This window comes from Pecten maximus, chromosome 4, assembly GCF_902652985.1.
Source record: "Pecten maximus chromosome 4, xPecMax1.1, whole genome shotgun sequence".
Taxonomy (NCBI): domain Eukaryota; kingdom Metazoa; phylum Mollusca; class Bivalvia; order Pectinida; family Pectinidae; genus Pecten; species Pecten maximus.
In genome coordinates this window covers 28,541,492-28,560,550 of record NC_047018.1, presented here as the reverse complement: position 1 = coordinate 28,560,550, position 19,059 = coordinate 28,541,492, and the positions used below count along the sequence as shown (strand labels likewise).

General features: G+C 34.0%; 1 protein-coding gene across 1 annotated transcript in view; it reads right to left on the bottom strand.

Moving 5' to 3' along the window:
- LOC117325719 (nuclear factor 1 X-type-like) overlaps positions 1-19,059 on the bottom strand; it is a 170,993-nt gene that overhangs the window by 59,719 nt on the left and 92,215 nt on the right.

Genomic DNA, 19,059 nt, shown 5'->3' with positions numbered 1-19,059 from the left:
GAATACCCAAGATTGTGGAAACGGTAAACTATTCAGTCATAAAAATATTCCAGATGAAGATATCTATTCATTATCATATGTTAAGCTTAAACATGACTTGAATACTCCTGTAAACTTGTAAACCATGCCAGCTGATCTTTAGACCATAGAACGTGTGTTCCACCATTTATGTTCAAATGGAACTCTTTTGTGTTCTATTTATAGAAACAGGTGATTTCCCAGTTCATATCAGACAAACGTTATTTATCAATAAGATGAGTCTTTACTTTATCTTCAAATAAAGATGGTAAGTTATTATTTGTAGGCCTATGTATGTTTAGTTTTTGGGTGCTCTTTGCACTGACTGTCATCTGGAGCCTGTAGGAATACACAAAATGTGGCGGAAAACATGTGTTCCAGTTACTTAATTTTCTGAAGAAAATTGAACACATAAAGTAGCAAAATATTTCACATCAATTATTACTTTTGAACACCATTTTGACACTCGGTCAAAGATTTATTTCCTTGAAAAAAGGTAGGGCGCCCTTATTAGGTCAAATACGGTACATAGTACTTACTTCAAGGAATGAAGTCACTAGAGAACTGACAAACTTCAGTGCTACATACATAGTACTAGTATACATATGTAGGTACAAGACTAGGTACAAGACAGACAGAGAGGACACAAAATTCAGTCCATTCATGTCAGGGGACTAATACTTTAAGAAGTGATTGTTGGACAATTTCTGTGTATAAGAGGGACTGATCATGCTAGTGATGTTCTACACAAGATTTGGAGGAACACAAAATTAATGATATAGAGGATAAGTGTCTTCAGTAATTTGGTATTTCTGAAGATACTGTTGTTTGATATTCTGCTTATTACATTTTATAGCAAAATAAACTGGGTCTGCTTTTAATTTTCCCCATTGTCACTTGCAAGCAGTGATTTGATTGGTTGAATCAGAAAAAGTGATATTATTCACTTTTATAGAATGAATGATTTTCAATGTTTCACTGGTAAAAATGTCATAAAATTCAAAATCCATCTTCAGAAACACCATATGTATACATATATATGTAAGTAAATAAAAGGCACTGTTACTGAAAGTGAAATATGGAGGAGGATCCAGGAATGAATGGAAATCTACACCAACATGATGGTGGCCCAGCAGAGATGATGGGGGAGGGGAGTTAAATTTCAAAATCTATAAAACCTCACCAGGGCTGACTTCACTTATAGGTCAACAAAGTCTCACCTTCATTGACAATGATTGCTATTAGAACTGAAATTCAGGGAACATATTTCAACACCTCCTTCTAAGGTCTGTACAACAATCCAAAGAATTCAGGAAGAACTCAAATTGACAGGTTCTACAGTGCTACAAAAAGTTACCACAAAAAAAGCAAACCATAGCAAAAACAGAAATCTAATTACTATCGACTCATACAAAACACCATTTCTATTACCTTCATCTACAATTGATTTACACACAAAATATGAGGGTGAAACTTGTGATCTAATGATGGACCATAGACCTGCTTTCTGGGGCCTATATACTCTCAGAAAGAGTAGTCAAGGTCTAGCTGTGGGGGTTCTAATTAAGCTATATGAGATTTTGGAATAAAAGAAACTTAAATTTGTTGGACTTCACCAAAATATCCAAATTTTACACTTTTACATCACTCATGTGACTTGATTCTGTAAAACTGATCACTTGGATATTTTAGATATTCCTTTAGTTTGCCGATTTTTTAATAATTTATGTCACAGTTATATTAAGTACAACAAAGTTCTCTACACCAGTGTTTGATCTACATTACTGATTGACTGTTAACCATCCCATATATAAAATCTGCCTCAATGTTCCAGAAGTGTCGCGTCTATAAAAGCATATGAAATCATGCCAATAAATTTTTCAACTGAACTTGTATTTTTCCCCATTTCAGTTATAATAATTGCTCTTTGGAGTTGTTTGATAATGAGCAGGTTGGTAATTTGAGGCCTGTGATTACGTAATCAGTCTTAACAGAAAATTTACTGTGATTACGTAATCAGTCTTTACAGAAAAATTAGTGATTACGTAATAAGTCTTTACAGAAAAGTTACTGTGTTTACGTAATCAGTCTTTACAGAAAAGTTACTGTGATTACGTAATCAGTCTTTACAGAAAAGTTACTGTGATTACGTAATCAGTCTTTACAGAAATTAACTAATCAGTCTTTACAGAAAATTACTGTGATTACATAATCAGTCTTCACAGAAAAGTTACATATGTGTTCAGTGATTTCCTTACCCTAATTATACAGGTTACTATACCTTTTCCATTCTTCCTAGCTCAAAAATAATCATCAAATCTATGCTTTAATATCATTTTGAATATGCATAATTAAGCCATGATCAATCAATTATAGCATTGGCTTGTGAAAGCATAATGTGAAATGTTTTATGATCAACATTTCTTCATATTCATAAACATACAAGGAAACTAACAATAATATGAACTAAAAATTGGGAAAAAATAGAGCGAAATTTCTCTATGGGAAGGGGCCTGTATTCGGCCCATAAAGCTACCCCAAAAAATCACTGGTGTTGTTAGTAACCATTCAGGCAAAAAAAAATACCACTGGGTGTTGTTTATTTATAGAAAAAAATACTTTAAAGAAAAATCATAAAACAGCTATATGTTATCAAAGGTGTAGATGTAGACTATATGTGTGTGATCCCTCATCAATGTTTACATTCACTTTTTTATATTTGATATTGATACAAATTAAATTTTCTTTTATGATTATTAATGTTGTGAATTCAAACTAAACTCTCAATCTTGAATCAAAAGTGTTGCAACTAAAACAAAACAAAAACATATAAAAATCTAGCCATTTTCCTAGGTTGTTTTTTTATATTATTATTAACATCATGTTAGGAAATCTGTTGATAACATCATTGGTTAGGGTAAACCATTGTAATGATTGACAGCTTGGTTGAATCAGGAGAGCAGACAAATGATATAGCCTTGATATTACGATTATGATAATATGGTAATAAAGTGAGCATACAATTATGTACCTATTACTTTTATAGATTGCTCAAACTTATAGCAGTTTTTCAAAATGAAATTCAGGGCAAATCTCTTCATCAAAATTCCTGGAGAATCTGATAGGCACATTAGTACATACTTTCAGTATGTTACCGTAGAAACAGAATACTTTCAGCAACCATTTTGATGTGAAAATTATATTAAAGGATTTATGCTATGGAACCTGTGGGTTAAATCGCTGATGGAAATCGCAGTAGATTATGACACGCGGATGCATCCTTCCTATATCTTACTGTAATGGGGAAGGTAAACGCGAAAGTAATCTCCACCCAGCATTACAGCAACAACTCCTCAAGGTACGTATGGTAAAGCACACGGCCCTGACAGCGTTCAGCTCCTCTAACAAGATTTTTACCCCAACCCCACAGCAATTGGACATGCCAATCTCTTGTTAACTACAGTGTGGTTTGCCTCAACTTCAAATTCCTTTTTGACTTTTAAATTTAGAATCGAAGACTTCCTGGGCTTCCTCAAGCTCAGCAGCTTTCAGATTATAGCCATCTGTCTATATATCCTATTATTGGAACTGAAATATCAGACCATTTCGGACAGTGAGTTGAACAGTGAGTCGGACAGTGAGTGGCCAGGGCTATCAGAAATTTAGTATAATGAATTCCACCAGCATCAGCTGTGTATCATGTAGGTGTTAATGAAGCAGATAGATTCAGCATTTACATGTCAATCGTGAACATCCAGGGGTTCATCTGATGGTTCAAATAAGCCAATTAATGTAGCATTCTACACAAATAATATAGACCAAAAAGGATTTCCAGAAAGGACAAGACATACTGTTTGTGAAAGCCACAATTTGAACTTATCATTCCAATATTTGAAACATCTTTTCTTCTCCATGTTAAAGTAGAAAATATTGCTTCAGACACTGTCTATAGCATTTGTCCTTTACCTTATTAGTCTCTTCTTACTATCACCATATCCATCTCCTTAGTCTACTGTCTTACCCTCAAGTCTACCTTTATTCCACTTTAGTTGTTACAGCAACAAAACCTTGTTTCTTTATCTTACAACTTCTATCCACTTCAGAGAAAACGTAACATTTAATTCAACAGTTCTGAGATTCTTTAATTCACCCATCTCCATCTCTAGAAAGATACCAGCCACCTCCTCCCTGTGATCAAAGGACTATATCCCCTTGACCTGGCCTCACATGACCTGACCTTCCCTGACCTTTGATCTTCTATGACCTATGGCAATACAATGAACTCTGCCTTACCTGCAACCTAAGATCCTCCCAATTTCTCCCAACTAGAGCCCTGACCAGCAGAAAAGCAAAACCTAGTATCTATATACAGTGTGTTGTACAGCTCAGTCAGCTTAACCTGTTTGTACTGAGGTTAGTTTATAATGTATACCAGATAATGCTCCATCTCATACTACACTTGGTTACATTCTTCTCTCCTAAGGGTCCTGCACATTTCTATTTATTTTTCCCCAGTGTTGCAAAGGTCTCCTACTATCTTTCAAGAATGTTTCATTCTTATATCAAAAGTCTACCATCATAGATTTGTAAAAAATATTGAAATATTAATACAAATACTTGATATCCAAACCTCATTTGTAAACAATGATATCATTAAACTTTATTTATCTCTTTGATGGTTCTTTCTCCAGAATTTTACAACACACTTTGCAGGTTAAGCTAACCAATGTTGGCTGTTTACTGGAGATACAGTATTTGTGTCAGTGTGTTAATTTTTCACCCCTCTCCTGTACTGATAACAGACCAATGCACTCAGCCTGGTAGCAGAAAATGCAGGGGGATCCTCTAAGGCAGTCTATTTATAGAGTGTGGCTGTTAAAAGATGGAGTGAAACTGATGACAAACAGCTACTGTTGGGAAAAAAACATACGGGGCATCCAAATCACATAATAAAACAAGTTATTCTGATCAGTGACAAACTGCTTCACACATGTTGACAGATTAAATAGTAATATTGTTTGCAAAATGCCAAAAGAGATTCAAAGTAAAATAAAATGCTACTCTAGTGAACTAGTGAAAAAGACATGTTAAGAAAATATATGGGGGAAAAGGGTCCACAATCAATGTCTACATGGATTAAATCAGCTATTTAACATTTTTGATCTAAAATGTTAAAAAAAAAAATTAGAAGTGCTAAATTTACAGCATATCTAACATAAATTTACACTTTCAAATACTGTGAATCTTAACTTCAGAGTTATGCTAGTTTCAAGTCATTTTTCTGCAAATTAGTCATCATCTTACTTCTTACTTCCCTCCCCACTCCCTAGTTCTGTACTGTTATATCCCTATCCCTCACACATAAATCCCTCCCCACTCCCTAGTTCTGTAGTTATACCCCTATCCCTCACACATCAATCCCTCCCCACTCCCTAGTTCTGTACTGTTATATCCCTATCCCTCACACATCAATCCCTCCCCACTCCCTAGTTCTGTACTGTTATATCCCTATCCCTCACACATCAATCCCTCCCCACTCCCTAGTTCTGTACTGTTATATCCCTATCCCTCACACATAAATCCCTCCCCACTCCCTAGTTCTGTACTGTTATATCCCTATCCCTCACACATAAATCCCTCCCCACTCCCTAGTTCTGTACCGTTATATCCCTATCCCTCACACATAAATCCCTCCCCACTCCCTAGTTCTGTACTGTTATATCCCTATCCCTCACACATAATCCCTCCCCACTCCCTAGTTCTGTACTGTTATATCCCTATCCCTCACACATAAATCCCTCCCCACTCCCTAGTTCTGTACTGTTATATCCCTATCCCTCACACATAAATCCCTCCCCACTCCCTAGTTCTGTACTGTTATATCCCTATCCCTCACACATAAATCCCTCCCCACTCCCTAGTTCTGTACTGTTATATCCCTATCCCTCACACATAAATCCCTCCCCACTCCCTAGTTCTGTACTGTTATATCCCTATCCCTCACACATAAATCCCTCCCCACTCCCTTGTTCTGTACTGTTATATCCCTATCCCTCACACATAAATCCCTCCCCACTCCCTAGTTCTGTACTGTTATATCCCTATCCCTCACACATCAATCCCTCCACACTCCCCAGTTCTGTACTGTTATATCCCTATCCCTCACACATCAATCCCTCCACACTCCCTAGTTCTGTACTGTTATATCCCTATCCCTCACACATAAATCCCTCCCCACTCCCTAGTTCTGTACTGTTATATCCCTATCCCTCACACATAAATCCCTCCCCACTCCCTAGTTCTGTACTGTTATATCCCTATCCCTCACACATAAATCACTCCACACTCCCTAGTTCTGTACTGTTATATCCCTATCCCTCACACATAAATCCCTCCCCACTCCCTTGTTCTGTACTGTTATATCCCTATCCCTCACACATAAATCCCTCCCCACTACATAGTTCTGTACTGTTATATCCCTATCCCTCACACATAAATCCCTCCCCACTCCCTAGTTCTGTACTGTTATATCCCTATCCCTCACACATAAATCCCTCCCCACTCCCTAGTTCTGTACTGTTATATCCCTATCCCTCACACATCAATCCCTCCCCACTCCCTAGTTCTGTACCGTTATATCCCTATCCCTCACACATAAATCCCTCCCCACTCCCTAGTTCTGTACTGTTATATCCCTATCCCTCACACATCAATCCCTCCCCACTCCCTAGTTCTGTACTGTTATATCCCTATCTCTCACACATCAATCCCTCCCCACTCCCTAGTTCTGTACTGTTATATCCCTATCCCTCACACATAAATCCCTCCCCACTCCCTAAACTCAAAATTGTTCAAATGTTTAAGTATTTAAATCTATTTCAGCCTTTTTGCAATTCTGTGAAAAAAAATGTGAGTTATTTTTTAATCAATGAATGTGATGTGATATGGAAGTCAAGGTTCCATATATCTCAGCAGTGTATACCCTCAGATATGTTATCTTTTATGAAATTGATAAAGCCAGCAGACAATCAAAATACAAAACGATTAAAAACCGTCCTCATGAATATTTACCAAACTCTGTACCTGCGATTGATTTACTGAATAAAATTGCAGGCTCTAACAGAGCTGAAACAAGATGCAGCATCGTGTTTTGCATTTTCTATAATGACTTATATATATAACGTATATATATAACCTCAAATTATCTTTATTGTTTCCTACATGATTTAACAATAAACTTCAAATATTATTTATATATTTTATATGTACATGTATATAATTTCAAATATTATATTTGTCTAAATATTTCAAAATCAAACTACAACATATCTAATTTTACCCACAGTGGCTGTTTAACATAATACTGAATAAACTTTACTGACAGTAATTTACATATACCTCTCAAATCTTTTAACATGTTTGAGATTTATTGAAACCAAAATCAAACTCGACTGACTCATCAGCATGTGTGTGTGTAGAATTCATATCCCAGAAAAAAATAACAAAGCAATTTCTTTTTGCAATTAAAAGTCTGTTTATGACACAGGCATTTTGTACAGGTGTAATTAGGAACAGACTAGACTCAGTTCAATTACGATATGGAAGCCATTATCTGGTATTGAAATTCTGCCCCTGTTTTTATAACCTACTTGAGGAAATATCAGAGATAAGGTAAACCAACACTTGGGCATGAAGCCTGGCAGTGTGAAGGTGATGGAAACCTCAACTTCACAATCAAGGCTCATCGTATCCATCAGAAAGTCAAAGTTTCTTGTAACTTAATTTTAAATATCTACCTTCATTCAACAAAAAAAAAATCATCTTCTTTATTCCATCAACTTTAAAAGTAGGGGGCTCTCTATTTCTTAAGTAATAATATGTAGGTTCCTTATTCCTCAACTTATTTTGTATTTCTTAACTCTTCTCTGATCAAAAGATTTTATAAACTCGCTATAACAGGTCCAGAAAAGTATTCACAATATCATTACTGGTCCAGAAAGTATTCACAATATCATCACTGGTCCAGAAAGTATTCACAATATCATCACTGGTCCAGAAAGTATTCACAATATCATCACTGGTCCAGAAAGTATTCACAATATCATCACTGGTCCAGAAAATTTCACAATATCATCACTGGTCCAGAAAGTATTCACAATATCATTACTGGTCCAGAAAGTATTTATATATCCTATCTGGTCTACAATTTCTTTTTTTCTGATTTCACTTATGAATTTGAATGACCTGAATGTCATGATCAATTCATAAACATCACAATACATTTACCTATATATGTTAACGTTGCTTACCTTAAATGTATTTTGCTACCTTATATAGCACAGATCGTACCCCAGTCAGTCCACTAAAAGATTCCTATTTTTTCTGTGACCTATATCTAGTTTTTTTCTGTGACCTGTAAAAGATTCTAGTTTTTTTCTGTGACCTATAAAAGATTCCTAGTTTTTTCTCTGACCTATAAAAGATTCATAGTTTTTTTTCTGTGACCTATAAAAGATTCAAGTTTTTTCTGTGACCTATAAAAGATTCATAGTTTTTTTTCTGTGACCTATAAAAGATTCAAGTTTTTTTTCTGTGACCTGTAAAAGATTCATAGTTTTTTTTCTGTGACCTGTAAAAGATTCATAGTTTTTTCTGTGACCTATAAAAGATTTCTAGTTTTTTTCTGTGACTTATAAAAGATTCATAGTTTTTTTCTGTGACCTATAAAAGATTCATAGTTTTTTTTCTGTGACTTATAAAAGATTCATATTTTTTTTTTCTGTGACCTGTAAAAGATTCAAGTTTTTTCTGTGACCTATAAAAGATTCATAGTTTTTTTTCTGTGACCTGTAAAAGATTCAAGTTTTTTCTGTGACCTATAAAAGATTCAAGTTTTTTCTGTGACCTATAAAAGATTTCTAGTTCTTTTCTGTGACTTATAAAAGATTTCTAGTTTTTTTGTCACCTACAAAAGATTCCTAGTTTTTTCTGTGACCTGTAAAAGATTCAAGTTTTTTCTGTGACCTATAAAAGATTCATAGTTTTTTTCTGTGACTTATAAAAGATTTCTAGTTTTTTTCTGTCACCTACAAAAGATTCCTAGTTTTTTTCTCTGACCTATAAATGATTCTTAGTATTTTTCTGTGACCTTAATTCATCCCGTTTCCTTGCCATGATAAGAATGGTTTTGCCTTGTTAGTATTACAACTCCTTAAGGTTTAGTACAGCGTACCACCTGCCTGAATGGAAAAGTCCATAGGGACAACCCCAAACAACTTTATGGAGCATGTGATCAATGTTTTATGTGATCAATGTTTTAAGACAATCTCCTAGCAAAATACGTCTTTCCAACTTGACAACATACAAAGACGAATGCAAAAAAAAAGAAATATTTTTGACACTTTTTACCAAGATTCAATATGGATTCAGTATATTTCAATCAATAATACTACAGTAACATTTGTTGAAAAATAGATCTCTAGACAATTGAAAAAGTATTAATATTTCACATGAGGTATTTCAGGGCATGTGTTGTCTCACCAGTGGAGGATGACACTGAGGCAGTATGATGGTAAATCCACGGAGTACAAAAGATGGGTAATTACCAGCATATATAAAACTGTATTGTTTTCCACAAGTATCAAACAGTACCGGTGTATATAATATCTTCTTATACCAGACAAGATTTCCACTATCTACAATGTATTCTTCCCTGATCATCCACATGTTCAATAGAATTGTGTAACACAGATATACTAGTTAACATCCGTACATATGGTAACAAAAAATACCATCTATACACACTGACAAAATATACCGTCTATACACACTGACAAAATATACCGTCTATACACACTGACAAAATATACCGTCTATACACACTGACAAAATATACCTTCTATACACACTGACAAAATATACCGTCTACCAACAGGACACCTAGCTGATAATACCATCTACCAACAGAACATCCAGCTGATAATATACCATCTACCAACAGTACACCCAGCTGATAATATACCATCTACCAACAGTACACCCAGCTGATAATATACCATCTACCAACAGTACACCCAGCTGATAATATACCATCTACCAACAGTACACCCAGCTGATAATATACCATCTACCAACAATACACCCAGCTGATAATATACCATCTACCAACAGTACACCCAGCTGATAATATACCATCTACCAACAGTACACCTAGCTGATAATATACCATCTACCAACAGTACACCCAGCTGATAATATACCATCTACCAACAGTACACCCAGCTGATAATATACCATCTACCAACAGTACACCTAGCTGATAATATACCATCTACCAGCAGTACACCCAACTGATAATATACCATCTACCAACAGTACACCCAGCTACCATATTGTTGCCTATTTGAAGTATTGCTATTTTTGTAGGAGACATTGTGAAACAGTATAAACACATTACAGTGATCTTTTTAATGTGTTTTAATCTTCTGATTATAAATTCAATATTATCCCTTATTTGTTACTAAAACGTCCCAGTAAAGTAGCTAGAACTATATATCTCTATTGTTTTTAATGGCACTACCAAACTTTTGTCCCCTGAAAATAGCGCAAATCATATCATGGCAATAAAAACAAACTATACAATATAAACATACAGAGATAAAATTTGCCCTTACACACAAAGACAAAATACCATCAACAAAGAGACAAAATTTACCCTTACACACAAAGACAAAATACCATCAACAAAGAGACCAAATTTACCCTTACACACAAAGACAAAATACCATCAACAAAGAGACAAAATTTACCCTTACACACAAAGACAAAATACCATCAACAAAGAGACAAAATTTACCCTTACACACAAATACAAAATACCATCAACACCGTGATCAAATTTACCCTTACACACAAAGACAAAATACCATCAACAAAGAGACAAAATTTACCCTTACACACAAATACAAAATACAATCAACAAAGAGACAAAATTTACTCTTACACACAAAGACAAAATACCATCAACAAAGAGACAAAATTTACCCTTACACACAAAGACAAAATACCATCAACAAAGAGACCAAATTTACCCTTACACACAAAGACAAAATACCATCAACAAAGAGACAAAATTTACCCTTACACACAAAGACAAAATACCATCAACAAAGAGACAAAATTTACCCTTACACACAAATACAAAATACCATCAACACCGTGATCAAATTTACCCTTACACACAAAGACAAAATACCATCAACAAAGAGACAAAATTTACCCTTACACACAAATACAAAATACAATCAACAAAGAGACAAAATTTACCCTTACACACAAATACAAAATACAATCAACAAAGAGACAAAATTTACCCTTACACATACAAATATATACAATCAATAACAAATTATTGCAGAGTTGATATATTAAGGCAGTAAGAACTAAAGAGATATCACAAAAGAAATACCTCTGTAAGAACTAAGACAAAAGTAAGGACCCTGGAATTTATTTCCTGCACCACACGTGAAGCCCAGGAGGTCGCAGTGAACTTCATACACAAGAGTACAACAGTAATTATGGAACAGAAATGTCCGTATCTTTAATGCAAAGTCTAGAAAGTATCAACTATCTCTCCACTGGGTTTTTCAATTAACTTGATTTTGTTTAAAATTATTTTTAGGAGGTGGAAAAGATTACATTTGTTTTCACTTTCAACAGGTACCTTCTGAAACGCTCAACATTCCTGGGCCCCAAGATCAACCCTTTAGATTAAAAGCCCAATGAACTGTTTTTTTCCCTAACACATGTACACTGCAGTCTGTGATATCCTTGTTCTCACATTAACTAAAGCACCATGTAATACCACAATGATTCACCTTGTGTGGGTTGGTAACCCTTTATTTTCTCCCCATTCACTAAGGATTACAGATAACTCAAATTAGAAACGCCCACAAAAACTGATGCATAAAATCAACAGTAAAATGAAAGTTGCTTCTTTTAAGTGATTCCATCTGAAGAATAATTAAGATTTATGAAAAAGTGTCGATTTTAAATTGAAACAATTCTTAAAATAAACACATTTTACTGCCAATTGCTAGCAGTATGTTCTGTTATATTAAAAGATTTTATTTGTTCTCATTTTAGATGTGTATATAAAAACATTGTCATTATTCAGGTTAAAGACATAAAATCTATATAGATTTTGTATGTATTTTTTTCCTACCTAATTGAACATGCAGCATGTAATCTCATAATACTACAGTAAAAACATAATTTACTAACTTGATTGAGCTGCACCTGTAATGGTAATGATCCATTTCCATTCAATTCCAATATCTTTATAAATCTTTGAATTATATACACTCTAGAGTATGAAAGATGTTATTATTTAATCAGAAAATTCAATAAACGTAGGTATCAGAATCAGCTGATTTATTGACCCTGTAAATGGACAAACTAGCTAAAATTGATATTAAAATTTGCTCAATCATTTGAATGTTGAATACAATACAGAGGGCTGGTACTTCCCTATAGTGAACCATATCAGCACACACTATATAGGACACATCATAAAGCTTCAAGCATTTGAAAAGGACTGGACTACAATACCATACTTAGGCTTTATAAGCTGTACTTTAAAATGTTTTAAATGCATTTATATAAGTATTATCTACACATGTATATACCGAAACAAATCATGTTGCAGTCTTTTAACATGAGGAACTGCTCAAGCGATAAAGGACATCCATATACCTAAGCCTTCACAAGAATGTATTCTTAGGGCAATTGATATTCAAAATAATATTGAACGCAATATTGTATATGCCAGGGGAATGCCATCCCCCTAAGACAATCAACGATTGTTTATGGTCATGTTCTATGTCAATAACTTAAAACGTCTCAGTCTGGAAATATAACCTATTGAGGAAAATATACTGATTTTCAGAATGAATAAAATCATTTCTGAAGAATCATCAAAAATACAACCTAATATAAAATATAAAATATTCAAAAAAGTGCTTTAACAAAATTACAGAAATAGTTTCAATACAACTGTCACAGTAAAATATATATGTGGCTTCTACTGCAATCTCATAAAGAATGGAATAAAAAATAAAACCATAAAAACTGACAATACTTTAACATTTTCAGTACAAAGACAGGCAAGCATATCGACTGTATGTACATACACCAATTAATCAATTAAGCAAGCAGACAGTCATATATTGATAAAGTTTTATCAATTAAACCCTGAAGCATCAAACCAAAATCAACAACATTAAGGAATTACACATACAAGAAATTGACCTACCTAATAGATTTTTTTTTGCAATTTAATTTTGGAAAGTTAATATTGTTGATAAAGGTTTTTCCTTTTTGAATTCTGATCTCCGATATTAAATTCCTCTGCTGTTTTTACATGAAAAGTCTGTGCCATGAACCAAGCTGCAGGGATGGAGGCCGTGAAACAATTTTAGTACCTCTGATTGAGGGAATGCGTCCGGAGTGCGCTGCCTACCAAGAAAGCTAGGAATCGCATCCCTTTAAACAACATCAAAGGCTGGGAGGAGATAGGTACATGTAACAGAGAAGCAGGATCAATCTTCATATTCACCTGGGCCCTACTACTCAAAAGGCTGATAAGCTTGTGAAAGATGCTGAGGAAAATGCCTTAAAAAAGATTTTCACTCATTTAATGAACCCCATTTGTATTTTCATAGTTTCTTGACTGCAGTAAACAAATGTAAGTCCCGATCATTGATCAATAATTTAGTAAGTCCCGATCATTGATCAATAATTTAGTAAGACATAGTCTCGAAACATACTTCTTTTTCTAAGAACATAAGAAAGCTTAACATGCAATAACACATATATCTGTACATTTAATGGTCTGTACCTCAATAAATTTTATAAATCAAAGTACTGAAAGTACTGTAGGAGGCGTTAGTCAGATGTAACAGGAGATATTTGAAATAAAGCAAGAATACAAATTAAACTGATATCAACATGACTAAACATTTCCACTTAAGTGTGTCAAACCAACTGGACATAATGGTTTTCACAGTCCTGATGAATGTAATGGTTTAGACTGTTTCGATGTACATAATGGTTTTAACCATCTTAAAAGTTGCAAACCTACTTCTAAAAGTTGTTAAACATTTCTTATTTCAATCAAACCTTTACTTAAAAAGTCCAACATTTTAATTTTTTTTTAAATCAACTTCTACTTAGGTACATGTCATTAACATTCATACTTTAAACCATCTTTTATACTTAAGTATTTCAAAATTTGCATTTATGTGTTTAAAACAAACTTATATTTTATAGGCCTGGGTATTAGAAATGTCGAAACAATATGATATGCATTTCGATAAGTTATAACAATACACGATATGTATTGAAAATACAGGGAGTGTCTGCTACTTTTTTTGTTGAAAGTGTGCAATGTCTTTCAATATCTTGTAAACAAAATTGTTTATTCCTTTCTATTTTGATCTTAGAATAATATCAAAATTAGATTGACAGCTTTTAAAAGTTATTACACTTTTTTTTCAACAAAGACCTCATTTTTAAGGACAATTATTTCAAAATTAGATATCAACTCCATCTATTTTAATAGATCCAATGGCAATATTAACAATAAACTGTGATTTGTGATTTGTTGCTTTTTAATTTAGCACCAAGATGTAGATAATAGCCTAGTAGCTATAGGTACTGTATATAAATATACAGCGTTTTACATGCAAAATATTGAAGAAAACTTTCATATTTGATATCAATTCAATTTGATTGTATAAGGCCCTTGGGGTGGGGAAAGAACCCTGGGCCTATTTTTACATCAGGATTGTGTTCATCTCTTGTTAGCAAGATTATGGAGTTGGGATCTGAATGGTTTCACAGATAAAACAAGAGGCCCAGAGGGCCTGTATCGCTCACCTGGTTTTATGAGATATGAAACAAAAATGATGCTTAAGTTTATTTGTCAATATATCATAAGCATTTTATATGGGTACATGTACATTGGTTTATTGTTATTCTAAAAATGTCAATTTAGCGAAATTGACCTATTTTGGTCCCATCCTTCAGCCCCCGGGAGGTTAACCCCAACATTCGTACAATTTTGAATACCCACCCCATAACCATGCTACCATACGAATGTAGGTTTTATACCAAATTGTGCAATCAATCCATGAAATGAAATTGACTTTGGGTACAACCCCATAGGGATTTCTACCACACCAATGTGAGTTATATCCATAACTTAGTTTCAGAGAAACCAATTGACCCCTTTTGACCCCGCCCCCCGGGGGTCAACCCCACCATTTTTACAATTTTGAATCCCTACCCAAAAGGATGCTACCAGTCAAGTATGAGCTATATCGATTGCTTAGTTTCAGAGAAGAAGTTATTTCCGTCAATTGAGCCAAATTGACCCCTTTTGAGCCAACAATTGAATTGCAATTTATGGATAATTTTTGATTTTGGCAAGAAAACATTCTTTAAAGGGCATGTCTGCATCATTTTTAATAATTTGCCTTTGAAACTTCGCACACACCTTCATAAGAGCCGGTTCTTTAAAATGTGAATGAAGGTCAAGGTCAGAGAGATAAACTCAATATTTGTAGCCAGTCACACATCTTACATGTATCCAGCCTTCGTGTGTATGTGCAGTTTTGGGTCATTTTTTAATTTTGGTAGGAATTTCTTTTTAAAAGTGCCATATCTGCGTCATTTTGATTATTTGACCTTGATGCATTGCACACACCTTTAAAAGGGCTGATTCTTTAAAATGTGACCCAAATTAATAATTTGAAAGAACTTTGAATTTTCTTGGTCATTTGACCCCCATGACCTTGAATGAAGGTCAAGGTCAAATATAAGTATAACATTTGTAGCCAGCCATATGTTATCGATGCGCCAAACATCAAGCCTTCATGTGTATATTATAGATAAAAGAGCAGAAACCTTTATTCTGCAATTTTGGATTATTGTTTAATTTTGGCTGGAGAAAATAGCTTTATGATTCTTTTCCAAGTGCCATATCTTTCTGCCATATTTTTATCTGATGACAATAAAATATGCACATTCTGTTTCAGTGGACTATGATCTTTCATATGAAATGGAAAAAAATAATCAATATAAGATTTTTATTTTTGACATTCGAACCCATAACAAGTCGTTGGCCTTGACATTCTCTGACAATATATCATTGAGAAAAGTTTGCCCTAACCACGTGCTAACCAATTTCCAATGAAAATGAAACAAATTATGCTAAAATATGTGTGATGAGTTTTCTATATAAACTATAGTAAAATGTATCCTCTCCCCAGGGAGAATGCGACACATAGGGGGTCATGAAATTAACAATTTTGATAAAACAGCTTAAGAACCTTTTGTACACCATTCTGCGATATCTTGGTCTTAAGAAGAAGACCGACGCATGACGACAGATCAAATTATAATGGTGTATATTATGAGCTGAATGTCAAAGGATTGTAAAGTCTGTACAAATTGTATTATATTATCAGGCAGTCAGCCTAAATGTATATACTTAATTTTTACACATACATTAAAGGAGTTAGCTACTTTCATAAATTAAGATGTTTTTTCTAGAGTTTACTAGGCCGGATGAAATATGATCATGAGCAATCAGTATGGTAAATATGAGACTTGATAAAATGCCTCTCGTAGTCAACCAATCATGATCACTCAACTTCTTTTTGTAGGAGTCAATATTACACTGTATATGTAGGAGAATTAAACTCTCGCGATGTCTGTTGCACATAAGTACAAAGAAATACATTATCACTGAAGCCGAAAAAATTCACACTTAAGTAGCAATAACACATAATAGTCAAAAACCCAATATATGTGATCAGTGATAAGAAACAGTACTTATAAGCATTTTTGGCAATTTATCCTGAAACAGCTATAGCCTTCCATATTTGACATCCCACAGATTGTTGCTTGTATATATATATAGTTTTAAAGGTCAACATTGGAAAAAACCTAAATGGTTATACATGAATTCATAATGAATAGAATTATTGACAAAAAAGTTTCATTTATTTTCACACTTTCTGGAGACCAATAAGGAGATTGATGATCATTTTAAGGGATTTGTTCGTGACATGAAAATCAAACATTTTTAATGAAATTTCAAAAGCAAATATAGATTTATTTTGAAAGTTATGAGGATATTGATATTTGAGAAAGTCTTATATTATATGGATTGTATATCGATTGCCAATAGATATACATGTATTTATCATTTTACATGAAAACAACAAAAAGTTATATATTACATGAAAACAACAAAAAGTTGTACTAGTACGTTAAAATGCAATTGGTATACATTTTGTTAATCTACAATTACTTTGTATTGTTTAAATATTCTATGTAATACAAACATTTCACAGCTTGGTGCATACAAATGTATATATATATATTACATGAAAACATTTGAAAAGGTTGCATTGAATCGTGAGCTGAATAATATACAAATAAGACAAGCTGGTTCAATAATAAGTTAGCATTTTCATATATATTACGAGTGCGAGTAGCTACTGCAGTAAACCTTATCACAAAAATCCAGATTATGTATATTGTCTCTGTCGGGGAAGGTACAGCACAAATGACCACCACGACAGATATGTGCCAGTTTTCTTAGTTTTGAAAAATAAACGATCGAATTCCATCACGCCATCACGTAGGTCTGCCGATTCATAGATTTGAAACACAGGGACTTCGATCAGTTATCGCAGTAATCCGAAAGGTTCTGGTGTTTATATTGCCTTAAAGCTGATTAAAGTTTGCATATAGTATATAGCAAGATCGTCAGAAAATTCGGACTTTAATCGCAGTAGATATTGTGATTTTGTTGTCTGGCCAGGCTTGAACAACTTATCGTAAACAGTTTCGTCCTAAATAAACAAACGCTTATTTCAGTGGGTCAACAAACAGATTTAAACTTTGTAAGCAACTTGCCTTTAATTCATAATGATAGATATTAATTTCTAGCGACAATCATCACACTTTGATGCTTCGTGTGAAGCCCGTGTCCACGTGCACGTGCCTCCATTTTGACAGAGTGCTCGCTCACGTAAACAGACGAAACACGTGATCGCTAAATATCGGACCAAATCTCATAAAATCTCGTGAACAAACTACCAAGTTGTAAACAAAAGAAATGTTGTTAGCCAAAACCTGGAGGGTTTTATGAAAATCGGAAATTTGTTTGCGCTTGGGTTGTTATGCCGTCTTTATTCCTAGTAGTTAAACAAGTGTCCTCTGTAAGGTAACGTCAGAATATCGCAGTTATCTCCCTTCAATCAGTATTTTCGATATAGATTTGCAAAAATCGATGCAGGTGTAGATATTTACAAGACATTATTCTTATTGTTTATTCAAAATAGTTCCTGAAATGTTCACAACATTATCAGCATAGTTAATACATTTCTGTACACATCTACTTTGAATGACGGACTACTGCAATGACGTGCCTCATACTTGGACTAATAAGCGAATCATTACCCCTAGTTACAGAAATTACCACCAGAGGTCTCAAATTCCGGGCTTCCGCCGAAGAGAAATTTATACTGAATATACCTTTTTTCATGTAATAGCACTTTATTTGTAGTCGTGATAGTTTTCATAAATGTATATATAGTTCAACTACATCATATATGAACCGAAAGAAACTACAAAATGAACTGTGAAAGGAAATATAACGAAAATGAAAGTGAGAGATTGTGACGTCACAACTCGTAGGTGATTGTAATATGGCAGGCGTAAACGCCTCCATAAAAAAAATCCATAAATCTTAGTAGATCACAGTTCAAATTCCCTTTCTCAGACACAGTAAGTTCTGAACTTTCACTCTGCGCTCCATTTGTAGCAAAAGTCAGCTTCTTGCACTATTTAATCTCTGTTGTACGCCCCATTTCACAATTCTTGTACAACAACCATGAAGAAGAAAGCTATTAACCATCTATTTTCAGTAAATAAAACTGAAAGCCAGTTTGAGATATACCTTTAAGA